The sequence below is a fragment of the Rhinolophus sinicus genome, linkage group LG10 (genome assembly GCF_036562045.2).
Source record: "Rhinolophus sinicus isolate RSC01 linkage group LG10, ASM3656204v1, whole genome shotgun sequence".
Classification (NCBI taxonomy): Eukaryota; Metazoa; Chordata; class Mammalia; order Chiroptera; family Rhinolophidae; genus Rhinolophus; species Rhinolophus sinicus.
The window spans coordinates 88,458,129-88,470,626 of record NC_133759.1 but is presented as its reverse complement, the minus strand read 5'-3'; the positions used below and the strand labels follow the sequence as shown (position 1 = coordinate 88,470,626).

General features: G+C 45.3%; 2 protein-coding genes across 7 annotated transcripts in view; one reads left to right on the top strand and one right to left on the bottom strand.

The window, feature by feature from the left end:
- The window catches only part of ABLIM3 (actin binding LIM protein family member 3), a 103,282-nt gene that overhangs the window by 84,169 nt on the left and 6,615 nt on the right, over positions 1 to 12,498 (bottom strand). The window lies entirely within an intron of this gene.
- SH3TC2 (SH3 domain and tetratricopeptide repeats 2) overlaps positions 9,593 to 12,498 on the top strand; it is a 108,674-nt gene continuing 105,768 nt past the window's right edge. The window contains exon 1 of the mRNA XM_019734346.2: positions 9,593 to 10,335. The gene's annotated coding sequence lies outside the window, so the exon portion shown is untranslated. The remainder of the gene's footprint in view (positions 10,336 to 12,498) is intronic.

The window sequence follows — 12,498 nt, the reverse complement described above, 5'->3', positions numbered from 1 at the left end:
AAGGGCTTATTGACATTATCTGTTGAAAAGAATACGGATTTCAAGGGAGACAGCAAGGCGGAGAGAAAGCAGAATTTTGGCTAGGGAGGAAGTAGGCAGGGGAAGGGGTACATGTCTCCCCTGTTTTAAAGCCCCTTACCATTTTCACCAGAGCATTCCCTAAGTTCGTACCCTCCAGTGGACTTTGCTACTGGCCCAGAGCATTTCCCCACAGCACTGATGTCCTGGAAGCCAAAATAATCCGCGTCAGCCAACACGTTCCAGTTGTAAAACAGAAGGTTTCAGCATGTTCCTGTAGGCGGATTAGTGGTGGGTGATGCCCGGGTGCCCTGGGCTAGTAAGCAGCTGCTTGGCCTGGGCTTGACTCCAAGGAGAGAAACGGGCTTGGTGTGGGCAATGGCATTCTGATCCAGAAAACCCAAAAAAGAAGGTGGTTTGATTATTAGATGCAGAGAAAGGGAGGGGATTGGGGCTAAAAGCCCCCACGATGAGCCAGAGGTCTGAAAAGTGCCCAATAAGATGGATATGGACACAGGCATTCATTCCACATGCTCTTGAGTGCTGGGCATGGGCTCTGGAGGGCTCTAGAGATGGAGGACAGCTCCTGCATGTTGGATACCCTGTTTGTGCTTTCGATTCTTCGCATCCCGGAGACAGATGTAGAGCCACCAGGTTACAGCCTGACAGAGGGACCATGAAGCTAGCTATACATAGAAAGTGTCCCAGCCTTTCTAAAGACAAGGTATCCTGAGGTTTCCCTGAGGCCCTTGACACAAAAGCTTTTCCTGAGTGAGCACACTACGGCGACACCAGCATCATCCTGCTGTCACTCTTCTGGCACCCACCAAGCCCTAGGGAAGACCTGGTTCCAAGCAGAAAGTACCAAGTCAGCACCAACAGATAACGAAGTCCATGCACTAAAGCTCATGTTCGTTGGTGTGGTTATTTATTTGGCAATATTTACTGGGTAATTTCTATGTGCTAAGGACTGCAGATACACTGGTAAATAAAACAAGCATGTTTTCTGTCCTTTGGCATTTACAATTCCATGGGACAGATACAGAGTAAGTAAATAAACAAATAAATAGATATTTACAAACTGTGACAAATAGAATGAAGGAACAGAGTGGGGGTGGGAACAGGCAATCTGAAAGTAAAACATTTCAGCTGAAACTGCAGAGTCAGGGAAGCCAGCCATGGAAGCCTAGGGCCAAGAAGAATGCAGGTGGAAAAACAGCATGTGCAAGGGGCCTGAGGCCGTAAAGCACATGGTGAGTTCAAGGAGGCCGGTGTTGCTGGAATGTCAGGGCCTTGGAGAGAGTGAACAAAAGAAGTTGGAGAGGAGGCTCTTGAAATGTACAATGCTTAAAAGTGTACCAAGCACTTTCCCAGGTGTTATTATAGTGGAAAACAGCCCTTTAGGTAAACAAGGCTGTTAGGATGGGCCCGTTGAATCAATGGCGACACTACAGAGTTAACTCTGCAGATGTGACGGAGTTAATAGGAGAGCTGAGATTCTGAGTCAGTTCTATTCCTAAGCCTAGGAATCTTCTAAAGGTCTCTCTGTCCTCTCTCTCTCTTTCTCTCGTATATATACACCATGTTTCCCTGAAAATAAGACCTAGCCAGACAATCAGCTCTAATGCGTCTTTTGGAGCAAAAATTAATATAAGACCCTGTGTTATTTTACTATAATATAAGTCCGGGTCTATCATATCATATCATATCATATCATATCATATCATATCATATCATATCATATCATATCATATCGGGTCTTATGTTAATTTTTGCTCCAAAAGATGCATTAGAGCTGATTGTTCAGCTAGGTCTTATTTTCAGGGAAACACGGTATGTGTATGTATATATATATATATATGTCTGTGTGTGTGTGTACACACATACACACACACATATACATATATATAATTTACAAATAATGAAATATATAGATCTTAAATACAATGAGTTTTGACACATGTATCAACTCATGTAAACAACATTTCAATCAAGATAGGGTACATTTCCGTCATTCCAGGTAATTTGCTGCCATCTTTTGCAATCAATCACTCCTCCTCCCAACTGGAGGCAAACTCTGTTATGATTTCCATCCACATAGATTAGTTTTGCCTGTTCTTGATCTTCATGTGATGGAATCATGCAGTATGTGCTCTTTTATGGTTGGCTCCTTTCGCTCAGCATGCTTCTGAGAGTCATTCATGAAGTGGCTTGTATCAACAGTTGGTTCGTTTTTTTGCTGAGCAGTATTCCATTGTATAAATGTACCACTATTTGTTTATCTATATGTCTATGAATGAATATCTGGGTTGTTTCCAGCTTTGGGAGATTATGAATTAAACTGCCAGGAACATTCACGCACAAATCTTTTTGCAGATACAGAGGGTGCCAAAAAAAATGTATACACATTTTAAGAAAGGAAAACTGTATTAAAATTGTAATACTCAATGTATTCCGAAAATGAATACAAGTCACGTTTGACTTCTGCAATTCCAAGAGGTGCTCAAAGTGGTTGCCATCAGCGTCCAGACACTTCTGATTATGGCGAACTACTGCTTGAGCAACGCTGACCAAAGTGTCCACTTGTATACATTTTTTGGCACCCTCCCCCCCCCACTCTGGTATATGTTTTCATCTCTCATGGGTAAATACCGAGGAGTAGAATTGCTGGATCATGGGTGGGTGTATGTTGAGTTTTTATGACAGCTTTCCAGAGTTGTGTCATTTTACATTCCCACCACATTGTCTGAGGAATTTTAGCCATTTTGGTGGGTATAAGAGGTGGTTTTAATTTGCGTTTCCCTGATGACTAATGACATTGAGCACTTTTTTGCATGCTTAATGACCATTCGTATATGTTCTTTTGTGAAGTGTCTGATAGAATCACTTGCCCATTTTTGCTGCTTTAAGTGTTCTAAGAAGTGCTCTAAGTTTTCAAAAAGTCATCTTGAGGGATCAAGATCATAAGATAGTCTCCTGTATTTTCTTCTAGAAGCTGTATAGTCTTAGCTTTAGTTTATTTAAGCTATGATCTATTTCAAGTTAATGTTTGTGTACTGACTAGTGATGAATAGGTTTGTCAAGTATGAGGACTCCTTTATTTTTATTTTAGTTTTAACTTTTTATTGTGGCATAACTTGCATAGAGTCAAGTGCACAAATCTTAAGGGTAAAACTCAAAATTTTTACATATGTATATATCCTTGTAGCTACATTCAGATCATTGGAAGACTCCTTTTTAATGTCAGAAATATTTGTTAACCTCTCTATATTAGTATTATATTTAAGTAATAGTAGCTTTTTGCCATGTTGAATTTTCTCAAACGCGTGCATTTGACAGAATACGCGTATTATGCATTTGAAGTTTGGTGCCCACATGGATTCGTAAGCTCCAGCAATACTCTGCTGGCTCCTCAGTGATCTGTGGCTTACAGTTGGGGAGCAAATACACTATACCCTACAGACACATGGTTCCTGTCCTCCAGGAGCTTATAATCTAAGAGGAGTGCTCGGAAATGCACATGAATAAACCACGTGGACTAGAGCAAATGACCCGTAACCATAAGAATGTTTCAAACCAAGGGCCAGGGACTTCAGAAGAAGGAATACAATCTCTTCGAGAGCTAGAATGGAGGCGCTTTTAGCCTAAAGATGTCCAGGATTTTGATAAATGGGGGTAACTGCAGGAAGTAATCGCCAATGGGAAGAATGGTTAAAAATATGTAAGTACCTTAGAATCCAACTGAAACTAGTTTAGGCAAAATGGAAATTTTTTGCTTCTTGCAACTGAGAAATCTGGGGGTGTGGTGTGGTGGGTAGCCTCTGGCTTCAGGTTGGGCTGGATGCAGGGGCTTTCCTATATGGTCAGAGCTCTGACTTTTTGTTTTCAGACAGCTTCTTCTCACATATTAGACAAGAGTGGTCACTAGTAACCTCCACAGCTCAGCAACCTCAATCGAATGAACCCTTCTCCTTCCCAATATCTCCCTATCCAATTTCAGGAAACACTCTGGCTGGCTGCCCTTGGATCTAATGTCCACTGATGAACAAATCCACGTGGCAAAGGTAGATAGGACACTCTGATTGGCTAGTCTAGGCCACTCGCCCCGCCCCCCCGGGAGGCAGAGAACAACCACAGTTGACAGCTCATTAGTATTACATGGAAGGGGGGTGGTTAGTTCTTGCAAAAGAATCAGAAGGAGGGATAAAAGATCCTTGACAGACAGTATGGCTGCTGTCTTTCGTTACAAGGGAATGTGGGCTTTGAGTAGGAAATGCGAATGGGGTGCTAAGCAGGAGGAGACTTTGCTCTGGACCTTGAAGCACAGGCCTAGAATTCTGTATGTTCCCAGTTGGTAGAATCTCTGGCCTGAGTATCATTCCCTGCAGCCCAAGAGCTGTCTACTGAACAGATCCCAGGGCAGGCTGAGCAGCCTGGCGTTTAGTGGCCACTTGAGAAGAGTCAATAACACCAGCGTGTGAATTATGGGGTGTGCTGAATATGAAGGCAACACAGAGAACAGACAGCTTTGTACAATCCTTTCTATGTCTATCTTTTCAGTGCATCTTCTCTATCATATTTGAGGTCAACTCCCCTTGTAGTTACAAAGATGAACTAAATAAGGATGAAGCATTTCTGTGTCATCATTTGGGATGGAATGTCAAAGTTGGGAGAGGTCTTAGAGGTCATCTAGTACAGAGGTTAACAAACTCGGGCCCACGGGCCAAATCACTTTCCACCATTACTTGTGTAAGTACATTTTGTTTGGACTGTAGCCTCATCCAATTTATGGCACACTCTCTAGGGCTGCTTGCATGCTATGGAGTCCACATGGCTTAGAAATCTCAAAATATTTACTACCTGACCCTTTACAGAAAAAGGCAACCCTGGTCTAGTATGACATGCTCTCTACTGAATTAGGAATGTCCTCTACAACATTAATTTCACCTCTGACTCATGCCCGGGATCAAAAGAGACAATTCATGGAAAGTTTAGAATATAGTCTGATGTATAATAAGCACCCCCTAAATGTTAGCTACACAAAAGTCCTGGGTTATCGGTACATAGCTCTGTTCCCCCTCTCCCAACGGAATGATCAAGAGGTAACCGTATCTTAACAATCAATGTGTTAATTAACGTGTATCTTTCAAAGAGGTTTTCCCAACACATTCAAATGTATTTCATTACTTTACCACTACTGATCATTGTTGAGTGTTTTGCATGTGCCAGGCACTGCGCTAAGCATCTATGTCCATTCCCTCACTCAGTGCTCCCTGAATAGCCCCATCTTGAGAGGAACCTGAAGCTTTGGGGGTAAATCAAGTCACTGAAGGCTGCAGAGCTAGTAAGTGGCCAAGCTGGAATTTGAACCCAGGCAGTCTGACTCCATAGCTGCAGTGCTTATCAAATACACTACCTAGGCGTCTCGATTTGGTCCGTAACCTAGTTTTCAAAGTATCAGTTCGCACAGTCTCAGAAATCCGCATCAGATAACAGGTCCACCCGTGGGCATCAGAGCAGTAATGCTGCCAGTAATGCACAGTGGGCTGCAGCACCATTGCCATCCATCCTCTCTGCACCCCACGCCTTCCCGTCTCTTCCGCTCACACCTGCACCGCTGCACGGAGCCCGCCTCTCGCTGCCTCTGGGCTCTCCAATCCATCAGGTATGTGTTGCCGGGGAGATCGGCCTAAATAATGCACAGATCTGGTCGGGTCACTGCTCAGCTCAAAACCTCCCATTGGCCGTACACTGTAACAAATACTCTCTAGCCTGGCATTTAAAACTCTCGAAGATCTGATACTCCCCCACTGCCCAGCCTTATTTCCTCACTGTCCACCTACTCATGCTCTAGAGAGTGTAGACAAGCTGGACTTCCTGACAGTTCCCCAAACACTCTGTATCTGTTTATTTTGCCCTCCACCCGAGCCAAGAGCCCAGGATGCAGAAGTTGTGCAACAAGGGTTTGTGGAATGCCTGCCTGGGAGAATGAGTGAATAAGCCCATCTGGAATGCTCTGTCCTTCCCTTCCACTCTACCTAACAAAAGTCTGTGCATGTCTCAAGGTATTCTCCACATAGATTCCCTAGCTCTTCCAGAGGAATTTGGCCTGTCTTCCTCTCACTCTTCCTTTCCCTTCCAACACGATGATGGCTGCCCCCGTATTTCAGTCACACATACTTGTGTCCATGCCTCGGTGATGCTGGAAGGAGGCAGTCTGAGCTCACGCTCCCTGTCCTGTGCGTCTCCGCTGTCACAGTGCCTGGCACGTTGCCGTGCACAGCACAGGGATTTGTGTCTTTGCCCCAGTGAATGGGAGAGCAGTGCTGGGACAGCCAACAGGAGACTAGAAGATCGGCCACCCCAACCCACACTTCCCCCCTAACTCCCATGACCTTCGTCACAGTAATGGGGAGACAGTGAAAAAGAGGAAGCAGGTAGGGGTGAAAGGAAGCCTCAGTCAGATCGACACGGATTCAACCATCTGCCCCACTACTTCCTAGCTCGTATGACCGTGGCCAGTTGACTTCACCTTTGAAACTCATTTCCCTTTTCTGCAAAATGGGGATGTAAATACTCCTCGTTAAATTCACCCACTCATATATTCATTCAAGGTTTCATTACTTATTAAATGTGAGATTTGGGACCAACGACCTCTTCTCTGAGCCTCAGTTTCCTCCTTTGTAAAATGGAGAGAATATTAGTGTCTCCCTCCTAGGACTTGGGTGAGGGTTCAGTGAGTTTATGTCTGTGAAGAGCTTAGCACTGTGCCTGGGACACAGTAAATGCTCAACAAACGTGACCTGTCATCAGCGATCGATCATCACTGGGTCAAGCGCTGGAATGTTTTCGGCGGGCTCAGCAGTGAACTGACAGACAGGCCTGTCACAGAGCCATCACGTGGCTTATAGTCAAAGGGTATAAGATACAGAGATGCAGAAAACAAGCTACTGGCTAAAACTGGCAAGTTCTGTGGAGGATGGTGTGAGTCAATATAACATGGGGACCTTCCTCAGCTACGGAATGCAGGCAAGGCCCTGGAAGCATTGTTGCAAGGGTTAAAAAATAATACATGTAAAACATTTATACTCAGATAGGCTATCGTTAGAAAAGAATGTCTCTTGATTAGGAGCAGAAAAAAATTGATCTGAAGCTAAGGCATCTGGGACGGGGGTTGGGCTTCCCTTTGTTCTTAAAATGCTCCCTCCCACATGTAGGCAGCGACATGTAATGGGCCCAGGCTCTGTCTCTGCCTTTCCAAAGAGGGACTTATGGTCACTTGAGGTTCCTGTGCCATATAATCCTGGCATCGCAGGCAATTTTCCTTCCAGAACAATACATGCAGACTGTGAAAATATCTAATTTTATGGTTGTCTTAGATTGTCCTTGGACAGGCAGGGTCCGGATCCCTGGGCTGTTTCTCCAGATTTCAAAAAGCAGGACTAGGCCTCCGGCTGCCCCTGCTCCTACATGCTGAGAGCAGCCTGCTGTGAGAAGATTGGCACTTGGTGGAGGGTGCTTCAGGTGCTTAAAATAGATCAACTGTGTCATTAGACTCTTGTAACGCAGTCGTTTCATTGGCCCTGCTGGTGCTGGTGAGGGCAAGAGATAACAGCCCATGAAGAAAGACCTGTGCTTTGCACAAAATTAAGCAGATGCGAGGAAGAAGCTTTGGAAATGATACAGGCAGGAGAGAGTGGAATTCTGCCAGGAGAGGGGGTAGGGCTGTCACAGGAGCACATAGCAGTAACCACAGCACTGGGAGCAACAGGAAGGCAAAGTGGAGCCTGTCTGGACCCCTTGTCGGCCTGGATGCACGTAGAAAAGAGGCTAGAGACTAGCATCGTGTGAAATTGCCAAGGGATCACTCATGCTCTCAGGAGAACACAAAACCCACATGTGGGGCTGACTCTGGCATCTCCCCACTGCTCCCTCAATGCCCTCTCCCTGGCACGCTCAAGTCCTTCCACCATTCTGGCTGCTCTTTCCTGAGCAAGTTCCACTCGATCACTGTCCACCCTGAACACAAAGCTTCACACACACCTCATCAGGGTCCTGCAGAGCGGTGCTACGACCTCTTCTTGTCCGTGCAACCTGGAATCACATTGCCCAGCAGCCTACATGGCTGTACTGCTTCCCACTGAACTCGAGAGCAACCTCCCCCTGCCCCAAACTTTTACTCCAATGGCTGTCATGCCTGAAGTCGCAGACGTAGGGAAATCGTGGCAGTTGAGGAGGGGAAGAGTTCAAGTCATGCTTGGGAGGTATGACTGGCCAGAGGTGGACACAGACTTATGGGAGAGTGATGGAAAGGGAAACGCAGACAAAGACTACCATCCAGTTACTAATTAGGTGACTGCATAGATGGAGGTTTTAGGAATCAGCTGGAACCACAAAGTTGAAGCCGTGTGTTTCCTTTATTCTCTTTAAAGAGAATGAGTTTATTAAATTTTAGGTTGAATTTTTAAATTCTTTGGGATATTCAGACAGGCACCTTAGCAGATAGAAAGATGAACCTGGAGCTTAGCAGAGAGGTCTTTATCATAAAGAAAAAGACAGCGAGCTTTTCGTGAATAAATTATCAAATGTATTTTGAGCACCTACTATGTACTAGGTACTGTGTGGTTTGCTTTCTATGAATTCTTTGCTACCCTGAATTCTTCCACAGGAATGAAGAGAATTTGCCCTCCACTGAAGAAATGATATTGGCCTGACCCATGTTCTCACCTGTCTTTCTCAAGCAGGAGAATCCCATATGGACAGAGGAGAGGTCTTGAGAAGCCATATGGGTCAAATGCATGGTCTTTCAGTAATCACTCCTTAGCTCAGGGGGTGTATAAACTGACCTTACTGTTATGGAGCTCATGCTGCTGACCAGATATCCTCTAGTGGGCCAGGCATGGCCCCTATGCTAGAACAATCTCTGGAATAGTTTAGCCTCCCAGGGTCCCTTCCTTCGGACTGGAAAGGTGCCCAGAACTAGAACTAGCTATCCAGAATTTCCTTTCTTTGGTCTGTGCCTCACCCCCCATTACTACATTCCCCTGGCAACAAAACGACCTCTAGGAGATGGGGGTGGGCCATTGTTTGCCCAACTGTATCCAACAGGATATGATATCTCCCTTCTGGGAATGACTCAGCTGGGGAAATAAGGACAAGCAGTAGAGTTTCGCTCACTTCGAGGACTTTCACAGCATGGCAATGTTAATCGATTGCTAGCTCCAGACAGGACTTCCTGGCATAATAATTAACAGGTATGCTGCAGTTTCCAGATCTCTGTGTGAAAATACACTTCTCCATGTTCGATGTTGTACTGATCATCTACTAGACAGGGGTTTAAAAATTCAAATGCTTACCGTAGGAAGGTAACATAAAAATATTAAGCTGCCCCTGTGCACCTTACTGGGAAATGGTGGCAACCATGGCACACCGGAGACCCGTACGTGCCCACTGACAGCAGGCACTCCTACTGACTGTTGCCACATAGGAAAGTAGGGCCAGGCATGTGAGATCTTCTAGTTGTTTTTTTAAAAGAGAAGCTTTAAATCCCAATTTTGATTTCCCAATTTATCAATGTTGGTAAATTCAAATTCATTGAAAACCTTGTGTAGGGCAGATAAAACATGTCCTATGGTGCTGGCCACCAGCTGGCCCATTTTGCTGGGCCTGTTTGATCCATGAAGGCAAGGGCCATCCCATCCATGTCTGTTATATTTACTGCTGTGTGCCCGGGATCAGGCCGAGTGCAGTTTTTGGCCAGTAACTATTTGTTAAGTGAACAAATGAACAATCCAATTCTTCTTCCCTATGTCGGACATTCCCAGGAACTGAGCAGATTGACAACCAACACCATGACTGTAAATTCTGGTACGTGACTGAAATGTGACAGCTGTGCCTAAGAACCTGAATGGAGGGTTGGGTGGGGAGTGTGTTTTCTGCAGACAGACCGAGTGGACGACTAAGCCACACGGTTCTCCCCTCTGGGGCCCTCCTACGCATGAACTCTTCCCTTCATGTTCTCAGCGAGGGGCTCCATCTCCGCTGGTCAGAGGCGGTGACACTGGGGTTTAAACATCAAGACTAGGCAGATAACCTTTGTGACATGTGTGTTTAATAATCAACTCTCAGCACCCTACACTAGCCCTGGAGGGTGTGTGATGTTCAGGGGAAACCAATCCACAGGGAAGTCTTCTTGGGGAGGGGTGTTACTCAACAAACCCTATGTTATGGATTGATTGTGTCCGTCCCAATTTATATGTTGGAGTCCTAACCCCCAGCACCCCAGCATGTGACCTTGGAAATATGGTCTTCACAGAGGTAAGCAAGTTAAAACAAGGCCATGAGGTGGGCTCTCATCCAATATGACTGATGTCCTTATCAAAAGGGGAAATTTGGACACAGACATGCATAGAGGGAAGATAATGTGAAGAGATACAGGGAGAAGAACAAGGAAGGGGCCCGAGGGCAGGAAGAAGCTGATGAAATGAGGGAGGGTGGCTCTTGGCACCACTGTACGTGGTGTGCATGATGCCCCCGGCCTCAAGGATGAGCTACCACTGGGTTTTGTGCCAAGGAAAGCCATAGCTTTCAGGAGCTCTGGGAGCTCCGTCCCAAGTGAGGCGCACAGCGTTTATGGGGCGCAGAACTGACTCTGACACCCAGGGCCTCTGGCATCCTTGGGTCAACTCAGTCTCCCATGGACCAAGGAGAGAGGCCTGGAACAGATCATTTCTTCAAGGCCCTTAGAGGGAACCAGTCCTGCCAAAACCTTGTTTTTGGACTTTTAGTTTCCAGAACTGTGAGGCAATATATTTCTGTTGTTTAAGCTCCCCAGTTTGCCATACTTTGTTATGGAAGCTCTAGCAAACGAATCTACACAATTTTTATTAGTTTTATAGACACTTGTTATATGCCGGGCACTGTTTCAACTATTAACTTACTTATTCTTTATCACAACTCTATGAGAGAGGCGCTATTATTATCCTCCCTGTGATTATCATTTGAGAGGAGGAGCTGAGGCACAGAGAAGCTAAGTGACTGGCCCAAGGACACACAGCAAGTAAAGGGCGGGGCTGGAATTGGAATCCAGCTCTTTGGTTCCATTCTGTACCCTTAAGAACTACAGGAGAACAATTCAATTGGTGAAATACCCACAAAGTAAAAGGTGCTCACACACTTCTGGTTGTTTTCTGTTCTTTCACAATAGTATCTGGCTAATGCTGGGTCTCAGCCAGTTGTCGACCATTCACCACAGCAGATGTTATTTCCAGCGAGATAAAGCTTTTGCCAGATAGGAAAGTTGGAGTTCAGAATTGATATCACTTCCTTTATGCAATACAAGTACTCTTGAAATCACATTGTGATTTGCAGAAATGTGTTATAGTCATTATATTGTTATATGGTTTTTAAATTGTTCCTTCCATTATTCCTCTAACCCCCCCTTAACCTCAAGTAACCTTTTCAGCAACTGCTTCCTTCATTTGGGAAATACTGTTGTTGTTGTTGTTGTTGTTTTAAAATCTCTATCCTTATGAAGTATACAATCATCTCTATTATCTCTATTTTTCAAATTAGAATTTCTTTAGGAGGCATCCTACTGTGCTTGTGTTTGTAATGGAAACTTTTCTCAAGGAATTCTTAGAGTTCCTGACGGGGCAATGACGTTAGCAGAGGAAGGTCATCATGCTCCTCTTGCTGGGTGTCTTCGTTCTGAACTCCCGGCCTCTCCAGATCCACTCTGCTCCGCTTCTCTGCCCTGCAGTGTGTCCTGGGAGACTGACCAGGATAGGCCCATGAACTGCCTCCCTTGCTCTCTGGCGCTTGGTTGCACTGGGCCAGTGGGGAGCACTATGGGAGATGCCGGGGAGGGAGTAGAGAGAGGTCAGGGTATTTATTCCCCTGGTTCCTTTCTTGGGGTTTTGCCAGGTGAGCTGGTTACCTTTCTGGAACCATCAGGCAGTCCTTACCCTACAGCTTACTGGGTCTCTGTGTTCCTTTTTCTTTTTTTTTTTTTTGCCCCAGCAGGCCTGGAGGCATCGTTACTAGTCTCCTAGTGCTGGGCCATCCTGGCGTCTCCTTGTTTGTTTCTCTACACCTTGTTGGTTTCTCTATACCTTTCTCACACACTTGCTCGCAGACTCCTATTTAACTCCCCTCAAATTGCCCATCTGCTAGGACTCTAACTGATAGACTCCTTTTCTCCTTTACCCTATAACGCAATCAGGTGCTAGATCATGCCCCTTATTGCTATTCTTACCACCATCAAAGCCCTGGCCTTGAGACTTTTTCTGAACTAGGGTAATTATGTCTCACCTCTCGACCCATGTCATAAACATCAGCAGGTTCACCATTTTCCTGAAAGCAACGGCTTACCCGTGCGCAGAACCCAGTGCGGGCTACAATACCAGCAAAACAGGCTCGTTTTCTTTCTTGTTTTTTTTTTTTTTTCTGGGTTATTTCAATGAATTTATTAGCAATTAC